This window comes from Acipenser ruthenus, chromosome 10 (assembly GCF_902713425.1).
Source record: "Acipenser ruthenus chromosome 10, fAciRut3.2 maternal haplotype, whole genome shotgun sequence".
Taxonomy (NCBI): Eukaryota; Metazoa; Chordata; class Actinopteri; order Acipenseriformes; family Acipenseridae; genus Acipenser; species Acipenser ruthenus.
The window spans coordinates 20,541,936-20,558,923 of NC_081198.1; the positions used below are offsets into that span (position 1 = coordinate 20,541,936).

Genomic DNA, 16,988 nt, shown 5'->3' on the forward strand with positions numbered 1-16,988 from the left:
CACATATCAGGGCCATCAGGGTAGCTAACAAGAAAAGGAGTCGCTGCGTCCACCCCATAGCGACTATGATTGGGAGGTCGGGACACTCTTCCTACTCTTAGCTCTACGCTTGCTTCGAGGGGGCTTGGGCTTATTTGCAACATTAATACTCTTTTATTGAGATTTTACATTTTTTTACATTTACACCCATTCGTTTTTTCATTCATTTTTCATTTCTTTTAAAGATGACATTCATGCATACAGACATACATTTTGTTTTAAAAGCATTTAAAATACATTTAAAAACACCAAGACAATTGTGCTTTGTACATGGTTAAAACAGACACAGATTAAAATCAACATGAAAAAAAACCTGTGCTGTTTTAAAAGTGACTGGAAAAAAAGAACCATCTATAAAAAACCAGTGCTTGTGAGGGCCGGGGAGTGCTCTCTAAAAAGGTTCAAAAGTGAACATAAAACTAGATCTAAAACAGGGACAGGGGAAAAGGGACAGTGTATAAAACAGTGAGTTAAAATTCTAAAATTTTAAAACACTTAAAATGTAACTTTTAATAGTTTACATTAAAAATCTTAAAGATACATAAAACAAAACAAAACAAAATCAAATAAAACATTCAACGTAAATCAAAGTCCATAAAACTGAAACAAAAAGACTACATAAAACCAGGGCACCGTTGAAAAACGGTCATGCCAGCTAAAAAGGGCGGAATGCTGGCATGACAAAATAAATAAAAGGCTTAGCGGTGCCCCGTAGTCCCGCTCCTAGGAGCTAGCGGTTCCAGTTTTTTCCTTTATTCCATCTTCACGTCCTGAAGTCCGGCGATCCTCCACTCCGCGCAGGCCTTGTCCTTCCCGAGGGTCCGGATGTCCAGAATTACAAAGTCCTTGATAAGAGTTTGTGCCCTTCTGGTCGTGGTGATAGTGTCTAGCTCCTGCTTGTGATAGACACAGACGTTACGGCCTTCCCACAGGATCTGCTTGACAACATTGATGACACGCCAAACGCACTTAGCTGTGCTGGTAGTGATTCCTCCCGCAGGCCCATAGAGCACAGTCTCAGCGGTCATCTTGGCCGTGTCAGCAAACCTGTTTAGGAAGACAGAGACAGAGAGCCAGACACTGCCAGCCACATCACACTCCCAGAAGATATGGGCTGGTGTTTCTCTCTTGCGGCACTTTGCATAGGGGCATGTTTCTACTTGGGCTAGTCCCCTCCTGAACATGAACGCTCGAGTGGGGAGTGCACTGTGGACGGTGTTCCATGCTATATCCTTCTGGACATTACTGAGGCAGCTGTGAGACACATTCTCCCAGATTTTTTGGCTTTGGGTGAGGGAGAAAGTAGCTACTTTTTCAATTTCCTGGGAACCGGCAAGATATTTAGTTACAGCCTTGTATTCCCAGGAGGCCAATTTTGCTTTATCTAAGCCCAATTTATATATAGTGTCCCTTAAGGTTCTATAATACAATGGGGGGTCCCAGGAGTACGGCACGGTGTTATCAATAGTGCAGAGGCCCAAGGCCCTGAGACAGGTGGCAAAATAGAAACGATTCATGTAACATACCTTCCTGTCCAGGGCCTGGATGTTCTTGATAGTTTGCGTGAGCCCCTGCACTCGGGTGAGCTGCACAACGTCCGGGACCCCCTTACCTCCCTTCTTGTCGGCTTTACTCAGGGTGGCTCGTTTTACCCTCTCCATCTTGCTGCCCCAGATAAAGCGGTGGATAATGCGGTCCACCACTTTTTTGGTGGTCCTGTCTGGGGGAAAGATTTTTCCTACATAAGAGAGGATGGGGAACAGTATAGACTTGGTTATTAATACTCTACCCGTCATTGTTAAGGATCTTGTGCTCCATCCGCCAATCTTTTTACGGACCTGGTTAATGGCCGCCGTCCAGCTCTGGGCCCCCGAGCTATTGTTCTCGAAAATGAGGCCCAGAATCTTGATTTTGTCCTTTTTGACAGGGTACATGTCCGACAGTTCCCTATCTACCTGCCAATTTTTAGACACGTAGACTTCGCTCTTGGACTTATTAATCACTGCCCCGGTCGCCGTGCAGTACTTCTCAAGGATATTACTAATCCGAGGTACCGACGATGTGTTGGTGCAAATGAGTGACACATCGTCCATATATGCTGTTGTTTTGACCTGGACCCCGTTGGATCCAGGCAGCTGGAAACCAGTTATATTGGTATCCCTACGAATTGCCTGCAGGAGGGGTTCAATGCACACGACATATAGCAGTGGGGATAGTGGGCAACCCTGTCTGACCCCTGACTGGATAGATATTTTACCAGTCAGGTGCCTGTTCACCAAGACTCGGGTACTAATGTTTGTATATATGGTTTTAACCCACTCCCTAAGTCCAGGAGCGAATTTCATCTGGTCCATCACTTTGTACATATATTCATGGCTTACCCTATCGAACGCCTTCTCCTGGTCAAGGTTGAACAGGCAGAGGGGATGGTTCCGTTCTCTAGAATAAGCCAGAATGTCCCTTGTTAACATTAAAATATCCGTGATGGACCTCCCTGGGACGCCACAAGCCTGGTCGGGGCCAATGACCAAAGGGAGGTGTACTTGTAGCCGGAGCATCAGAGCTTTGGCTAGTATCTTGTAATCCACGCAAAGGAGGCTGATTGGGCGCCAATTCCATAGATCTTTAACTTCCCCTTTCTTATGAAGGAGAGTAATTACACTCTCCCGCATAGAAGGGCCCAACCGCTTCTCCCTGTAGACCGCTCTGTAGACCTCCGCTAAATGGACTTTTAGCGTGTCCCAAAAAAGATGGTAATACTCACCCGGGATGCCATCTGGACCTGGCGTCTTACCGGTGTTCATGGTCTTAACCGCCTGGGTGAGCTCCTCCAGCGTGAGTTCTGGGTCCTTCTCCTCCTCCTCCTCGTCCCGCACTGAGTCAGGCTCCAACTGGCTCAGGAACCACTCTATCAGGGTGTCATCTGTAGCTTTGATGTTATACAGGTCCCTATAGAAGTTCTCTACCACTTTTTTCACTCCCTCACTATCCTCTACTATCCTCCCCCTGCTGTCGAGCATGGAGGACATCAAGTGCCGCTTCTCCCTCGTTTTCTGGAAGAAGAAGCGAGTACACTTTTCGTCTTCCTCCATTTTTTGCACTTTTGCATTGTGCATGACCTTTCGTTGTTCCTCCCTACAAAGCACTGAAAGATCTAGCTTGGTCTGGGCTATCTCGTCGCTTACAGGGAACCCCCGAAGCTGAAGCAGGCTCAGACGCTGGAGGGCAGCATTCAGGTATTTATATTTGGCCCTCCTTTCTTTTGCTTTCCTCTTGCCTGCTGCTATGAAATAACCCTTAGTTCTCATTTTGACCATCTCCCACCACTCTATAGGGGAGTTGAATAGGTCACGCAAAGTGGTCCACTCAACAAGCCTGCTCTTATAGGCTGCAGCTATGGAGGGGTCATCGAGTAAGGAGGTGTTTAATTTCCAGACCCCTGACCCCATCTGGGAGGTCTGAGGGACCTGCAATGTTACCTGCAGGAGCCTATGGTCAGAGAAGAAGACAGCCTGGGTGTCTACTGCCGTCTTCGTAAGGGAGCTGGTATGCAGGACGAGATCTATACGGGAGAAGGAGGTCCCAGATGAGCTCACCCAGGTAAAGGGAGGCACCAGGTCCTTACCTGCATCACACAGGGAGAAATCAGATATTACGGAGGACAAAACTCTACTAGAGCGGTCGTTGCGTGGCCTGCTCCGGTCTACGTCCCTCAGAGCACAATTGAAGTCACCTGACACGATGACGGGTACGTTCCCCAGCAGGAGTGGACGCAGCTGTGGAAAAAATTGAACTCTTTCGTTTTGGTTAGTGGGTGCGTAGACATTGACCAGTCTGAGGGGAGTGTTGTTGTATGTCACATCCACGCTCAGAATTCTACCAGGTTCTACCTCCCTGCTGCTGCGGGAGGTAATAAATGGGTTTTTAAACAGGATACCTACTCCGTCGGCTCTGGCTATGTTGGAGCCCGACCAGAAGGAGTCCCCCAGGGTCCAACTCTCCTTCAGGTTCCTATAATCAGGGCTCGACGAAATACCACACTCCTGCAGAAAGATGAGATCTGCTTTCAAGTTAGCTAGATAGTTTAGTACATCAAATCTTTTTTGTGTCTCCCTGATGCTCCTGACATTAACAGACACACATATCAGGGCCATCAGGGTAGCTAACAAGAAAAGGAGTCGCTGCGTCCACCCCATAGCGACTATGATTGGGAGGTCGGGACACTCTTCCTACTCTTAGCTCTACGCTTGCTTCGAGGGGGCTTGGGCTTATTTGCAACTCCCATCACCCCTGAGAAGGTACTCACTGCTGCCTCGTCCAAGAAGGCACCGTCTTTATATGCACAGTACGTGGAGTTGTTGGGGCTATTCAACTCCCCACAAGGTAAGTCTGGTGGAACTTGCTCAGGGCCCCTCGGAACGTGTGGGTCAGCTTTGTCCTGGGGGGGGGTTATGACAGACAGAATTCTTTGGCTGTTACCGTCTGTTGAATTGGAGCTGTTAGCAGACTTCTGGCTATTCAACTCCCCACAAGGTAAGTCTGGTGGAACTTGCTCAGGGCCCCTCGTATCAGATATTAAACTGATAAGAACAGATACTACACTTGATCTTAGCCAAAAGGCAGAGAAGCGATGGCGACTTGGCCCTTGCCCGGGGCCCCCCAGCCCGGACGGCACAGGGGGATTCAAAGGTGGGTGCAAAATTCCAAGCACAAGCAGACCCCCAAAAAACGGGCTGCTGCTTCCAGAGGGGAAATGTGCAATTTAAGCAGGAGAAAACAAAACAAAGCAAAAACACACACATAACACCAAAAACAAAACATAAACTGGCGGAGTGCGTCTTACAAATAGTCATGCCAAGCTGCTATGCTGTGCAAGGTGCCTTGGGTAACTACAACTGTGCCTCGCTGGCTGGCTGGCTTGCTAAGAAGGTCCTGGCATAGGGACATGTTCCACCACACTTGTCTGGTTAGCTGCATGCTCCCAGGAAACAACCTGCTGCTGTCTACATCATCACCACATGTGAATAAAAGAAAGAAAGACAGCAAGAAAGAGAGAAAGAAAGAGAGAAAGAGAGAAAGAAAGAAAGAGAGAAAGAAAAAAAAAAGAAGTAAAACGGCGGGAAAACTTGCATCAACACTGGCACTCTCCCTCCAGCAGGGGTAGACAAAATGCTCACAGGAGAGATCCAGATCTGACTTTGACCAACGTTAGAGAAAGGTGTGCACCGTTCCCGGAGGTACTGCAATACCGGGCCGATGCGTGGAGTGGACGGAGCAAGCCCCTGTTCCATCTCCCGATTCCAAAAATCAATTTAATATATGGTCCCCTGATAGGGGACGTATCAGATATTAATACTCTTTTATTGAGATTTTACATTTTTTTACATTTACACCCATTCGTTTTTTCATTCATTTTACATTTCTTTTAAAGATGACATTCATGCATACAGACATACATTTTGTTTTAAAAGCATTTAAAACACATTTAAAAACACCAAGACAATTGTGCTTTGTACATGGTTAAAACAGACACAGATTAAAATCAACATGAAAAAAACCTGTGCTGTTTTAAAAGTGACTGGAAAAAAAGAACCATCTATAAAAAACCAGTGCTTGTGAGGGCCGGGGAGTGCTCTCTAAAAGGTTCAAAAGTGAACATAAAACTAGATCTAAAACAGGGACAGGGGAAAAGGGACAGTGTATAAAACAGTGAGTTAAAATTCTAAAATTTTAAAACACTTAAAATGTAACTTTTAATAGTTTACATTAAAAATCTTAAAGATACATAAAACAAAACAAAACAAAATCAAATAAAACATTCAACGTAAATCAAATAAAAGTCCATAAAACTGAAACAAAAGACTACATAAAACCAGGGCACCGTTGAAAAACGGTCATGCCAGCTAAAAAGGGCGGAATGCTGGCATGACAAAATAAATAAAAGGCTTAGCGGTGCCCCGTAGTCCCGCTCCTAGGAGCTAGCGGTTCCAGTTTTTTCCTTTATTCCATCTTCACGTCCTGAAGTCCGGCGATCCTCCACTCCGCGCAGGCCTTGTCCTTCCCGAGGGTCCGGATGTCCAGAATTACAAAGTCCTTGATAAGAGTTTGTGCCCTTCTGGTCGTGGTGATAGTGTCTAGCTCCTGCTTGTGATAGACACAGACGTTACGGCCTTCCCACAGGATCTGCTTGACAACATTGATGACACGCCAAACGCACTTAGCTGTGCTGGTAGTGATTCCTCCCGCAGGCCCATAGAGCACAGTCTCAGCGGTCATCTTGGCCGTGTCAGCAAACCTGTTTAGGAAGACAGAGACAGAGAGCCAGACACTGCCAGCCACATCACACTCCCAGAAGATATGGGCTGGTGTTTCTCTCTTGCGGCACTTTGCATAGGGGCATGTTTCTACTTGGGCTAGTCCCCTCCTGAACATGAACGCTCGAGTGGGGAGTGCACTGTGGACGGTGTTCCATGCTATATCCTTCTGGACATTACTGAGGCAGCTGTGAGACACATTCTCCCAGATTTTTTGGCTTTGGGTGAGGGAGAAAGTAGCTACTTTTTCAATTTCCTGGGAACCGGCAAGATATTTAGTTACAGCCTTGTATTCCCAGGAGGCCAATTTTGCTTTATCTAAGCCCAATTTATATATAGTGTCCCTTAAGGTTCTATAATACAATGGGGGGTCCCAGGAGTACGGCACGGTGTTATCAATAGTGCAGAGGCCCAAGGCCCTGAGACAGGTGGCAAAATAGAAACAATTCATGTAACATACCTTCCTGTCCAGGGCCTGGATGTTCTTGATAGTTTGCGTGAGCCCCTGCACTCGGGTGAGCTGCACAACGTCCGGGACCCCCTTACCTCCCTTCTTGTCGGCTTTACTCAGGGTGGCTCGCTTTACCCTCTCCATCTTGCTGCCCCAGATAAAGCGGTGGATAATGCGGTCCACCACTTTTTTGGTGGTCCTGTCTGGGGGAAAGATTTTTCCTACATAAGAGAGGATGGGGAACAGTATAGACTTGGTTATTAATACTCTACCCGTCATTGTTAAGGATCTTGTGCTCCATCCGCCAATCTTTTTACGGACCTGGTTAATGGCCGCCGTCCAGCTCTGGGCCCCCGAGCTATTGTTCTCGAAAATGAGGCCCAGAATCTTGATTTTGTCCTTTTTGACAGGGTACATGTCCGACAGTTCCCTATCTACCTGCCAATTTTTAGACACGTAGACTTCGCTCTTGGACTTATTAATCACTGCCCCGGTCGCCGTGCAGTACTTCTCAAGGATATTACTAATCCGAGGTACCGACGATGTGTTGGTGCAAATGAGTGACACATCGTCCATATATGCTGTTGTTTTGACCTGGACCCCGTTGGATCCAGGCAGCTGGAAACCAGTTATATTGGTATCCCTACGAATTGCCTGCAGGAGGGGTTCAATGCACACGACATATAGCAGTGGGGATAGTGGGCAACCCTGTCTGACCCCTGACTGGATAGATATTTTACCAGTCAGGTGCCTGTTCACCAAGACTCGGGTACTAATGTTTGTATAGATGGTTTTAACCCACTCCCTAAGTCCAGGAGCGAATTTCATCTGGTCCATCACTTTGTACATATATTCATGGCTTACCCTATCGAACGCCTTCTCCTGGTCAAGGTTGAACAGGCAGAGGGGATGGTTCCGTTCTCTAGAATAAGCCAGAATGTCCCTTGTTAACATTAAAATATCCGTGATGGACCTCCCTGGGACGCCACAAGCCTGGTCGAGGCCAATGACCAAAGGGAGGTGTACTTGTAGCCGGAGCATCAGAGCTTTGGCTAGTATCTTGTAATCCACGCAAAGGAGGCTGATTGGGCGCCAATTCCGTAGATCTTTAACTTCCCCTTTCTTATGAAGGAGAGTAATTACACTCTCCCGCATAGAAGGGCCCAACCGCTTCTCCCTGTAGACCGCTCTGTAGACCTCCGCTAAATGGACTTTTAGCGTGTCCCAAAAAAGATGGTAATACTCACCCGGGATGCCATCTGGACCTGGCGTCTTACCGGTGTTCATGGTCTTAACCGCCTGGGTGAGCTCCTCCAGCGTGAGTTCTGGGTCCTTCTCCTCCTCCTCCTCGTCCCGCACTGAGTCAGGCTCCAACTGGCTCAGGAACCACTCTATCAGGGTGTCATCTGTAGCTTTGATGTTATACAGGTCCCTATAGAAGTTCTCTACCACTTTTTTCACTCCCTCACTATCCTCTACTATCCTCCCCCTGCTGTCGAGCATGGAGGACATCAAGTGCTGCTTCTCCCTCGTTTTCTGGAAGAAGAAGCGAGTACACTTTTCGTCTTCCTCCATTTTTTGCACTTTTGCATTGTGCATGACCTTTCGTTGTTCCTCCCTACAAAGCACTGAAAGATCTAGCTTGGTCTGGGCTATCTCGTCGCTTACAGGGAACCCCCGAAGCTGAAGCAGGCTCAGACGCTGGAGGGCAGCATTCAGGTGTTTATATTTGGCCCTCCTTTCTTTTGCTTTCCTCTTGCCTGCTGCTATGAAATAACCCTTAGTTCTGATTTTGACCATCTCCCACCACTCTATAGGGGAGTTGAATAGGTCACGCAAAGTGGTCCACTCAACAAGCCTGCTCTTATAGGCTGCAGCTATGGAGGGGTCATCGAGTAAGGAGGTGTTTAATTTCCAGACCCCTGACCCCATCTGGGAGGTCTGAGGGACCTGCAATGTTACCTGCAGGAGCCTATGGTCAGAGAAGAAGACGGCCTGGGTGTCTACTGCCGTCTTCGTAAGGGAGCTGGTATGCAGGACGAGATCTATACGGGAGAAGGAGGTCCCAGATGAGCTCACCCAGGTAAAGGGAGGCACCAGGTCCTTACCTGCATCACACAGGGAGAAATCAAATATTACGGAGGACAAAACTCTACTAGAGCGGTCGTTGCGTGGCCTGCTCCGGTCTACGTCCCTCAGAGCACAATTGAAGTCACCTGACACGATGACGGGTACGTTCCCCAGCAGGAGTGGACGCAGCTGTGGAAAAAATTGAACTCTTTCGTTTTGGTTAGTGGGTGCGTAGACATTGACCAGTCTGAGGGGAGTGTTGTTGTATGTCACATCCATGCTCAGAATTCTACCAGGTTCTACCTCCCTGCTGCTGCGGGAGGTAATAAATGGGTTTTTAAACAGGATACCTACTCCGTCGGCTCTGGCTATGTTGGAGCCCGACCAGAAGGAGTCCCCCAGGGTCCAACTCTCCTTCAGGTCCCTATAATCAGGGCTCGACGAAATACCACACTCCTGCAGAAAGATGAGATCTGCTTTCAAGTTAGCTAGATAGTTTAGTACATCAAATCTTTTTTGTGTCTCCCTGATGCTCCTGACATTAACAGACACACATATCAGGGCCATCAGGGTAGCTAACAAGAAAAGGAGTCGCTGCGTCCACCCCATAGCGACTATGATTGGGAGGTCGGGACACTCTTCCTACTCTTAGCTCTACGCTTGCTTCGAGGGGGCTTGGGCTTATTTGCAACTCCCATCACCCCTGAGAAGGTACTCACTGCTGCCTCGTCCAAGAAGGCACCGTCTTTATATGCACAGTACGTGGAGTTGTTGGGGCTATTCAACTCCCCACAAGGTAAGTCTGGTGGAACTTGCTCAGGGCCCCTCGGAACGTGTGGGTCAGCTTTGTCCTGGGGGGGGGTTATGACAGACAGCATTCTTTGGCTGTTACCGTCTGTTGAATTGGAGCTGTTAGCAGACTTCTGGCTTACCGCGTCCAGGGGTATTCCCATGTCCTCCAGTGCTGTATCTAGGAGGACCTCTAGGGGGCCCCTGGTTTTGCCCATACAAGGGAGGGGGTCAAGGATGCTTTGAAGGGAGGCCCTTCGCTTGAAGAGGGTCATTGCTACCGAGGTACTGCTGGTCAGGGAAGGTGTTGACCCCGACCTCTCCCTCGGTGCATTAGTGAACACCTCTTCTGCGAGGTGTGCTAGGGTTTGTGCCAACGACTGGGAAGGCTGGCTGGGGATGCCCTGGCTGGCTGCTACCTGCCCACTAGGCGGCAGTGTAGCCGTCCCACTCGCCTCCGTCTCTGCCTGCGAGGGCAAGACTGGGGACTTTGTGTGGACAGTAGCTGGTTTTGGATCTATGGGGGCCACCTGCAACTTGCTGTCTTTGATCCTGATCTTCTTTCTTTTCCCCCCCTCGTCTCTACCCTTTCTTTTCCCCACCCTCTGCTGGTTCTTCACTCCCTTCCCCTCCTTCTCACTCTCACTTTCACTGTCACTTTCGCTTTCCTCCCCCACGGACTCAATCCTTATGGCGTCATAACGAGAGCCGAGGGGGAGTGCTGGCGCTGAGAGGGCCCTACTCAGGGGGGGGCCGCTGCTGGGTCCGGGCTCCCTCCCTGCCTCGTGTTCTGCATCAGAGGAGCTACTGTTGGAGCTAGTGGAGTGGCTGTTGTACTCTCTCTCTGGGCTGGGGGAAGGGGTCCTCGTAAAACGGGACATGTCTCGGGGGCGGGGGGGTGAGGGGGGTGCTGGTGATGATGGTGGTGCTGGAGTCTGGGTCTTGGATACTGTTGGTGGTGATGTGGACTGATCTTTGTTACTTGCTCCCTCTTCCTGCTCAGGCCTAGGCTTGTTCGTATTTGCCTTGCTGGCTCTGGCCATGTTGGCATAGGAAGAGGGGCAGTCCTTAAACAGGTGCCCCTTCTTTCCACACAAATTGCACTGCCTCTCTTCTCTGCAGTGGCTGGTCTCGTGGGGGGCGCCGCAGTTCCTGCACTTGACTACAGTACATGCGGCCGCCAGGTGTCCTAATTCCCCACATTTCCTGCAGAGTTTTGGCATCCCATTATAGAATACCAGCCCTCTGTTGGGCCCTAACACTATGGAGTTTGGAATGTGGCGGACGCCTCCAATGCCCGATGGATCAACATTAAGGCGTACCAGCCACTTTCTGGCTCCTGTCCAAACCCCATCTTCGTCTGTAATTTTCCTCCCTTCTGATGACACCCTCCCATAGCGGTTAAGCCATGTTGTAATATCATAGTCGCTAACAGCCTCATTGAAAAATTGGACAGTAACAACTTTCATTTCTCTGTCTGTCAGAGCATCCACACAAAATTCTTTGTATGGAGCGAGATATTTATTCTCCCCCCAAAAGGACCACATTTCTTGTAACTTTTGGGGGTTCCTAAAACTGACCTCAAACACTTCCTTAAGCCCTGGCAATTTCACCAAACAATTCAAGTCAGAAGGGGAAAAACCCATACCCCTCTGAAGAATGGTCCGGCTGAACTCCAGTCTCGTCAGTCCTGGTTCCGTTTCCTCTTGCTGGGTCCTTGTGAAGCGCACCGCATTGTGCCTCCTGGTCTCCTCGGTTGGCCGGAACGCCATCCTTCAGCTGGCTCCTCCGATTGGGGTGGGAGAAGCCTCTGGACGTCCGGGTTGTCTCTCTCTACGAAAAAGAGACAACGTAAGCAGCAAATCTGGGCAGTTGAAGGAACTATTACTTTAGTCCCTGAGGAGATGGTCGCCTCGCAAGAGGGACCCCCTCCCCAGGTGAACGGTGTCCTTCCCTGGCGGAGTAGGGGGCGCTGCTTGGCACCGAGACCACGTAGGAAGAATCGTGGCTGTGACGCCTCCTCGGGGTCCGGGGCCGCCCTCTGCTCCTCCCAGATGGCGCCCTCTGCTGGGCGCCTGCTGCTCTCTCGGTCTGGATCTCGATTACAATCAAAGGCTGGGGATGAGGTCGTCTAGGTCATCAAAGGGTCCTCAAAGGTCGTCTGGATGGTAGGTCCTCCTTCTCTCTAACTCCAGGAACGTCTGGAAAAGCCGGAACCGCCTGAAAAAGAAAAAACTGCTCTCAACAGTCAACAAAATCTTGAAAGACCCTCGGCCTGGATTGGGCAAGCCAAAACCAGACTGAGCATTAGTCTTCCAAAAAGTTGCCGAGCTGAAGAAAGCCAGTCAAAAATAAAAAAAAATTCTGTTCCTCCTCACCCGAACAAACCTCTCACAGACCCTCGGAGGGAGCGGGCAATGCCACTACCCTCTAAGCCTTAGTCTTAGAAAGATTTATTCGAACTGAAGAGAAGCCAGAGTGTCAGATATTAAACTGATAAGAACAGATACTACACTTGATCTTAGCCAAAAGGCCGAGAAGCGATGGCGACTTGGCCCTTGCCCGGGGCCCCCCAGCCCGGACGGCACAGGGGGATTCAAAGGTGGGTGCAAAATTCCAAGCACAAGCAGACCCCCAAAAAACGGGCTGCTGCTTCCAGAGGGGAAATGTGCAATTTAAGCAGGAGAAAACAAAACAAAGCAAAAACACACACATAACACCAAAAACAAAACATAAACTGGCGGAGTGCGTCTTACAAATAGTCATGCCAAGCTGCTATGCTGTGCAAGGTGCCTTGGGTAACTACAACTGTGCCTCGCTGGCTGGCTGGCTTGCTAAGAAGGTCCTGGCATAGGGACATGTTCCACCACACTTGTCTGGTTAGCTGCATGCTCCCAGGAAACAACCTGCTGCTGTCTACATCATCACCACATGTGAATAAAAGAAAGAAAGACAGCAAGAAAGAGAGAAAGAAAGAGAGAAAGAGAGAAAGAAAGAGAGAAAGAAAGAAAGAGAGTAAGAAAAAAAAAGAAGTAAAACGGCGGGAAAACTTGCATCAACACTGGCACTCTCCCTCCAGCAGGGGTAGACAAAATGCTCACAGGAGAGATCCAGATCTGACTTTGACCAACGTTAGAGAAAGGTGTGCATCGTTCCCGGAGGTACTGCAATACCGGGCCGATGCGTGGAGTGGACGGAGCAAGCCCCTGTTCCATCTCCCGATTCCAAAAATCAATTTAATATATGGTCCCCTGATAGGGGACATATCAGATATTAAACTGATAAGAACAGATACTACACTTGATCTTAGCCAAAAGGCCGAGAAGCGATGGCGACTTGGCCCTTGCCCGGGGCCCCCCAGCCCGGACGGCACAGGGGGATTCAAAGGTGGGTGCAAAATTCCAAGCACAAGCAGACCCCCAAAAAACGGGCTGCTGCTTCCAGAGGGGAAATGTGCAATTTAAGCAGGAGAAAACAAAACAAAGCAAAAACACACACATAACACCAAAAACAAAACATAAACTGGCGGAGTGCGTCTTACAAATAGTCATGCCAAGCTGCTATGCTGTGCAAGGTGCCTTGGGTAACTACAACTGTGCCTCGCTGGCTGGCTGGCTTGCTAAGAAGGTCCTGGCATAGGGACATGTTCCACCACACTTGTCTGGTTAGCTGCATGCTCCCAGGAAACAACCTGCTGCTGTCTACATCATCACCACATGTGAATAAAAGAAAGAAAGACAGCAAGAAAGAAAGAGAGAAAGAAAGAGAGAAAGAGAGAAAGAAAGAGAGAAAGAAAAAAAAAAGAAGTAAAACGGCGGGAAAACTTGCATCAACACTGGCACTCTCCCTCCAGCAGGGGTAGACAAAATGCTCACAGGAGAGATCCAGATCTGACTTTGACCAACGTTAGAGAAAGGTGTGCACCGTTCCCGGAGGTACTGCAATACCGGGCCGATGCGTGGAGTGGACGGAGAAAGCCCCTGTTCCATCTCCCGATTCCAAAAATCAATTTAATATATGGTCCCCTGATACTCTTTTATTGAGATTTTACATTTTTTACATTTACACCCATTCGTTTTTTCATTCATTTTACATTTCTTTTAAAGATGACATTCATGCATACAGACATACATTTTGTTTTAAAAGCATTTAAAATACATTTAAAAACACCAAGACAATTGTGCTTTGTACATGGTTAAAACAGACACAGATTAAAATCAACATGAAAAAAACCTGTGCTGTTTTAAAAGTGACTGGAAAAAAAGAACCATCTATAAAAAACCAGTGCTTGTGAGGGCCGGGGAGTGCTCTCTAAAAAAGTGAACATAAACCTAGATCTAAAACAGGGACAGGGGAAAAGGGACAGTGTATAAACAGTGAGTTAAAATTCTAAAATTTTAAAACACTTAAAATGTAACTTTTAATAGTTTACATTAAAAATCTTAAAGATACATAAAACAAAACAAAACAAAATCAAATAAAACATTCAAATTAAATCAAAGGTCCATAAAACTGAAACAAAAAGACTACATAAAACCAGGGCACCGTTGAAAAACGGTCATGCCAGCTAAAAAGGGCGGAATGCTGGCATGACAAAATAAATAAAAGGCTTAGCGGTGCCCCGTAGTCCCGCTCCTAGGAGCTAGCGGTTCCAGTTTTTTCCTTTATTCCATCTTCACGTCCTGAAGTCCGGCGATCCTCCACTCCGCGCAGGCCTTGTCCTTCCCGAGGGTCCGGATGTCCAGAATTACAAAGTCCTTGATAAGAGTTTGTGCCCTTCTGGTCGTGGTGATAGTGTCTAGCTCCTGCTTGTGATAGACACAGACGTTACGGCCTTCCCACAGGATCTGCTTGACAACATTGATGACACGCCAAACGCACTTAGCTGTGCTGGTAGTGATTCCTCCCGCAGGCCCATAGAGCACAGTCTCAGCGGTCATCTTGGCCGTGTCAGCAAACCTGTTTAGGAAGACAGAGACAGAGAGCCAGACACTGCCAGCCACATCACACTCCCAGAAGATATGGGCTGGTGTTTCTCTCTTGCGGCACTTTGCATAGGGGCATGTTTCTACTTGGGCTAGTCCCCTCCTGAACATGAACGCTCGAGTGGGGAGTGCACTGTGGACGGTGTTCCATGCTATATCCTTCTGGACATTACTGAGGCAGCTGTGAGACACATTCTCCCAGATTTTTTGGCTTTGGGTGAGGGAGAAAGTAGCTACTTTTTCAATTTCCTGGGAACCGGCAAGATATTTAGTTACAGCCTTGTATTCCCAGGAGGCCAATTTTGCTTTATCTAAGCCCAATTTATATATAGTGTCCCTTAAGGTTCTATAATACAATGGGGGGTCCCAGGAGTACGGCACGGTGTTATCAATAGTGCAGAGGCCCAAGGCCCTGAGACAGGTGGCAAAATAGAAACGATTCATGTAACATACCTTCCTGTCCAGGGCCTGGATGTTCTTGATAGTTTGCGTGAGCCCCTGCACTCGGGTGAGCTGCACAACGTCCGGGACCCCCTTACCTCCCTTCTTGTCGGCTTTACTCAGGGTGGCTCGCTTTACCCTCTCCATCTTGCTGCCCCAGATAAAGCGGTGGATAATGCGGTCCACCACTTTTTTGGTGGTCCTGTCTGGGGGAAAGATTTTTCCTACATAAGAGAGGATGGGGAACAGTATAGACTTGGTTATTAATACTCTACCCGTCATTGTTAAGGATCTTGTGCTCCATCCGCCAATCTTTTTACGGACCTGGTTAATGGCCGCCGTCCAGCTCTGGGCCCCCGAGCTATTGTTCTCGAAAATGAGGCCCAGAATCTTGATTTTGTCCTTTTTGACAGGGTACATGTCCGACAGTTCCCTATCTACCTGCCAATTTTTAGACACGTAGACTTCGCTCTTGGACTTATTAATCACTGCCCCGGTCGCCGTGCAGTACTTCTCAAGGATATTACTAATCCGAGGTACCGACGATGTGTTGGTGCAAATGAGTGACACATCGTCCATATATGCTGTTGTTTTGACCTGGACCCCGTTGGATCCAGGCAGCTGGAAACCAGTTATATTGGTATCCCTACGAATTGCCTGCAGGAGGGGTTCAATGCACACGACATATAGCAGTGGGGATAGTGGGCAACCCTGTCTGACCCCTGACTGGATAGATATTTTACCAGTCAGGTGCCTGTTCACCAAGACTCGGGTACTAATGTTTGTATATATGGTTTTAACCCACTCCCTAAGTCCAGGAGCGAATTTCATCTGGTCCATCACTTTGTACATATATTCATGGCTTACCCTATCGAACGCCTTCTCCTGGTCAAGGTTGAACAGGCAGAGGGGATGGTTCCGTTCTCTAGAATAAGCCAGAATGTCCCTTGTTAACATTAAAATATCCGTGATGGACCTCCCTGGGACGCCACAAGCCTGGTCGGGGCCAATGACCAAAGGGAGGTGTACTTGTAGCCGGAGCATCAGAGCTTTGGCTAGTATCTTGTAATCCACGCAAAGGAGGCTGATTGGGCGCCAATTCCGTAGATCTTTAACTTCCCCTTTCTTATGAAGGAGAGTAATTACACTCTCCCGCATAGAAGGGCCCAACCGCTTCTCCCTGTAGACCGCTCTGTAGACCTCCGCTAAATGGACTTTTAGCGTGTCCCAAAAAAGATGGTAATACTCACCCGGGATGCCATCTGGACCTGGCGTCTTACCGGTGTTCATGGTCTTAACCGCCTGGGTGAGCTCCTCCAGCGTGAGTTCTGGGTCCTTCTCCTCCTCCTCCTCGTCCCGCACTGAGTCAGGCTCCAACTGGCTCAGGAACCACTCTATCAGGGTGTCATCTGTAGCTTTGATGTTATACAGGTCCCTATAGAAGTTCTCTACCCTTTTTTCACTCCCTCACTATCCTCTACTATCCTCCCCCTGCTGTCGAGCATGGAGGACATCAAGTGCCGCTTCTCCCTCGTTTTCTGGAAGAAGAAGCGAGTACACTTTTCGTCTTCCTCCATTTTTTGCACTTTTGCATTGTGCATGACCTTTCGTTGTTCCTCCCTACAAAGCACTGAAAGATCTAGCTTGGTCTGGGCTATCTCGTCGCTTACAGGGAACCCCCGAAGCTGAAGCAGGCTCAGACGCTGGAGGGCAGCATTCAGGTGTTTATATTTGGCCCTCCTTTCTTTTGCTTTCCTCTTGCCTGCTGCTATGAAATAACCCTTAGTGCCTGTGCCTGTTCACCAAGACTCGGGTACTAATGTTTGTATATATGGTTTTAACCCACTCCCTAAGTCCAGGAGCGAATTTCATCTGGTCCATCACTTTGTACATATATTC

The 16,988-nt window shown here is 48.4% G+C and overlaps 2 non-coding genes and 3 pseudogenes across 2 annotated transcripts; all 5 read right to left on the bottom strand.

Annotated features, from left to right (window-relative positions):
• Positions 1–4,482: 4,482 nt before the first annotated feature.
• LOC131738565 (U2 spliceosomal RNA) lies at positions 4,483–4,671 on the bottom strand. Its single transcript, XR_009330015.1, has one exon. It is a non-coding gene; the product is annotated as a U2 spliceosomal RNA (small nuclear RNA).
• A 583-nt stretch (positions 4,672–5,254) lies between these two features.
• LOC131738710 (U2 spliceosomal RNA) lies at positions 5,255–5,409 on the bottom strand (annotated as a pseudogene).
• A 6,701-nt stretch (positions 5,410–12,110) lies between these two features.
• LOC131738587 (U2 spliceosomal RNA) lies at positions 12,111–12,208 on the bottom strand (annotated as a pseudogene).
• A 594-nt stretch (positions 12,209–12,802) lies between these two features.
• LOC131739218 (U2 spliceosomal RNA) lies at positions 12,803–12,993 on the bottom strand. Its single transcript, XR_009330385.1, has one exon. It is a non-coding gene; the product is annotated as a U2 spliceosomal RNA (small nuclear RNA).
• A 583-nt stretch (positions 12,994–13,576) lies between these two features.
• LOC131738868 (U2 spliceosomal RNA) lies at positions 13,577–13,709 on the bottom strand (annotated as a pseudogene).
• Positions 13,710–16,988: the final 3,279 nt, after the last annotated feature.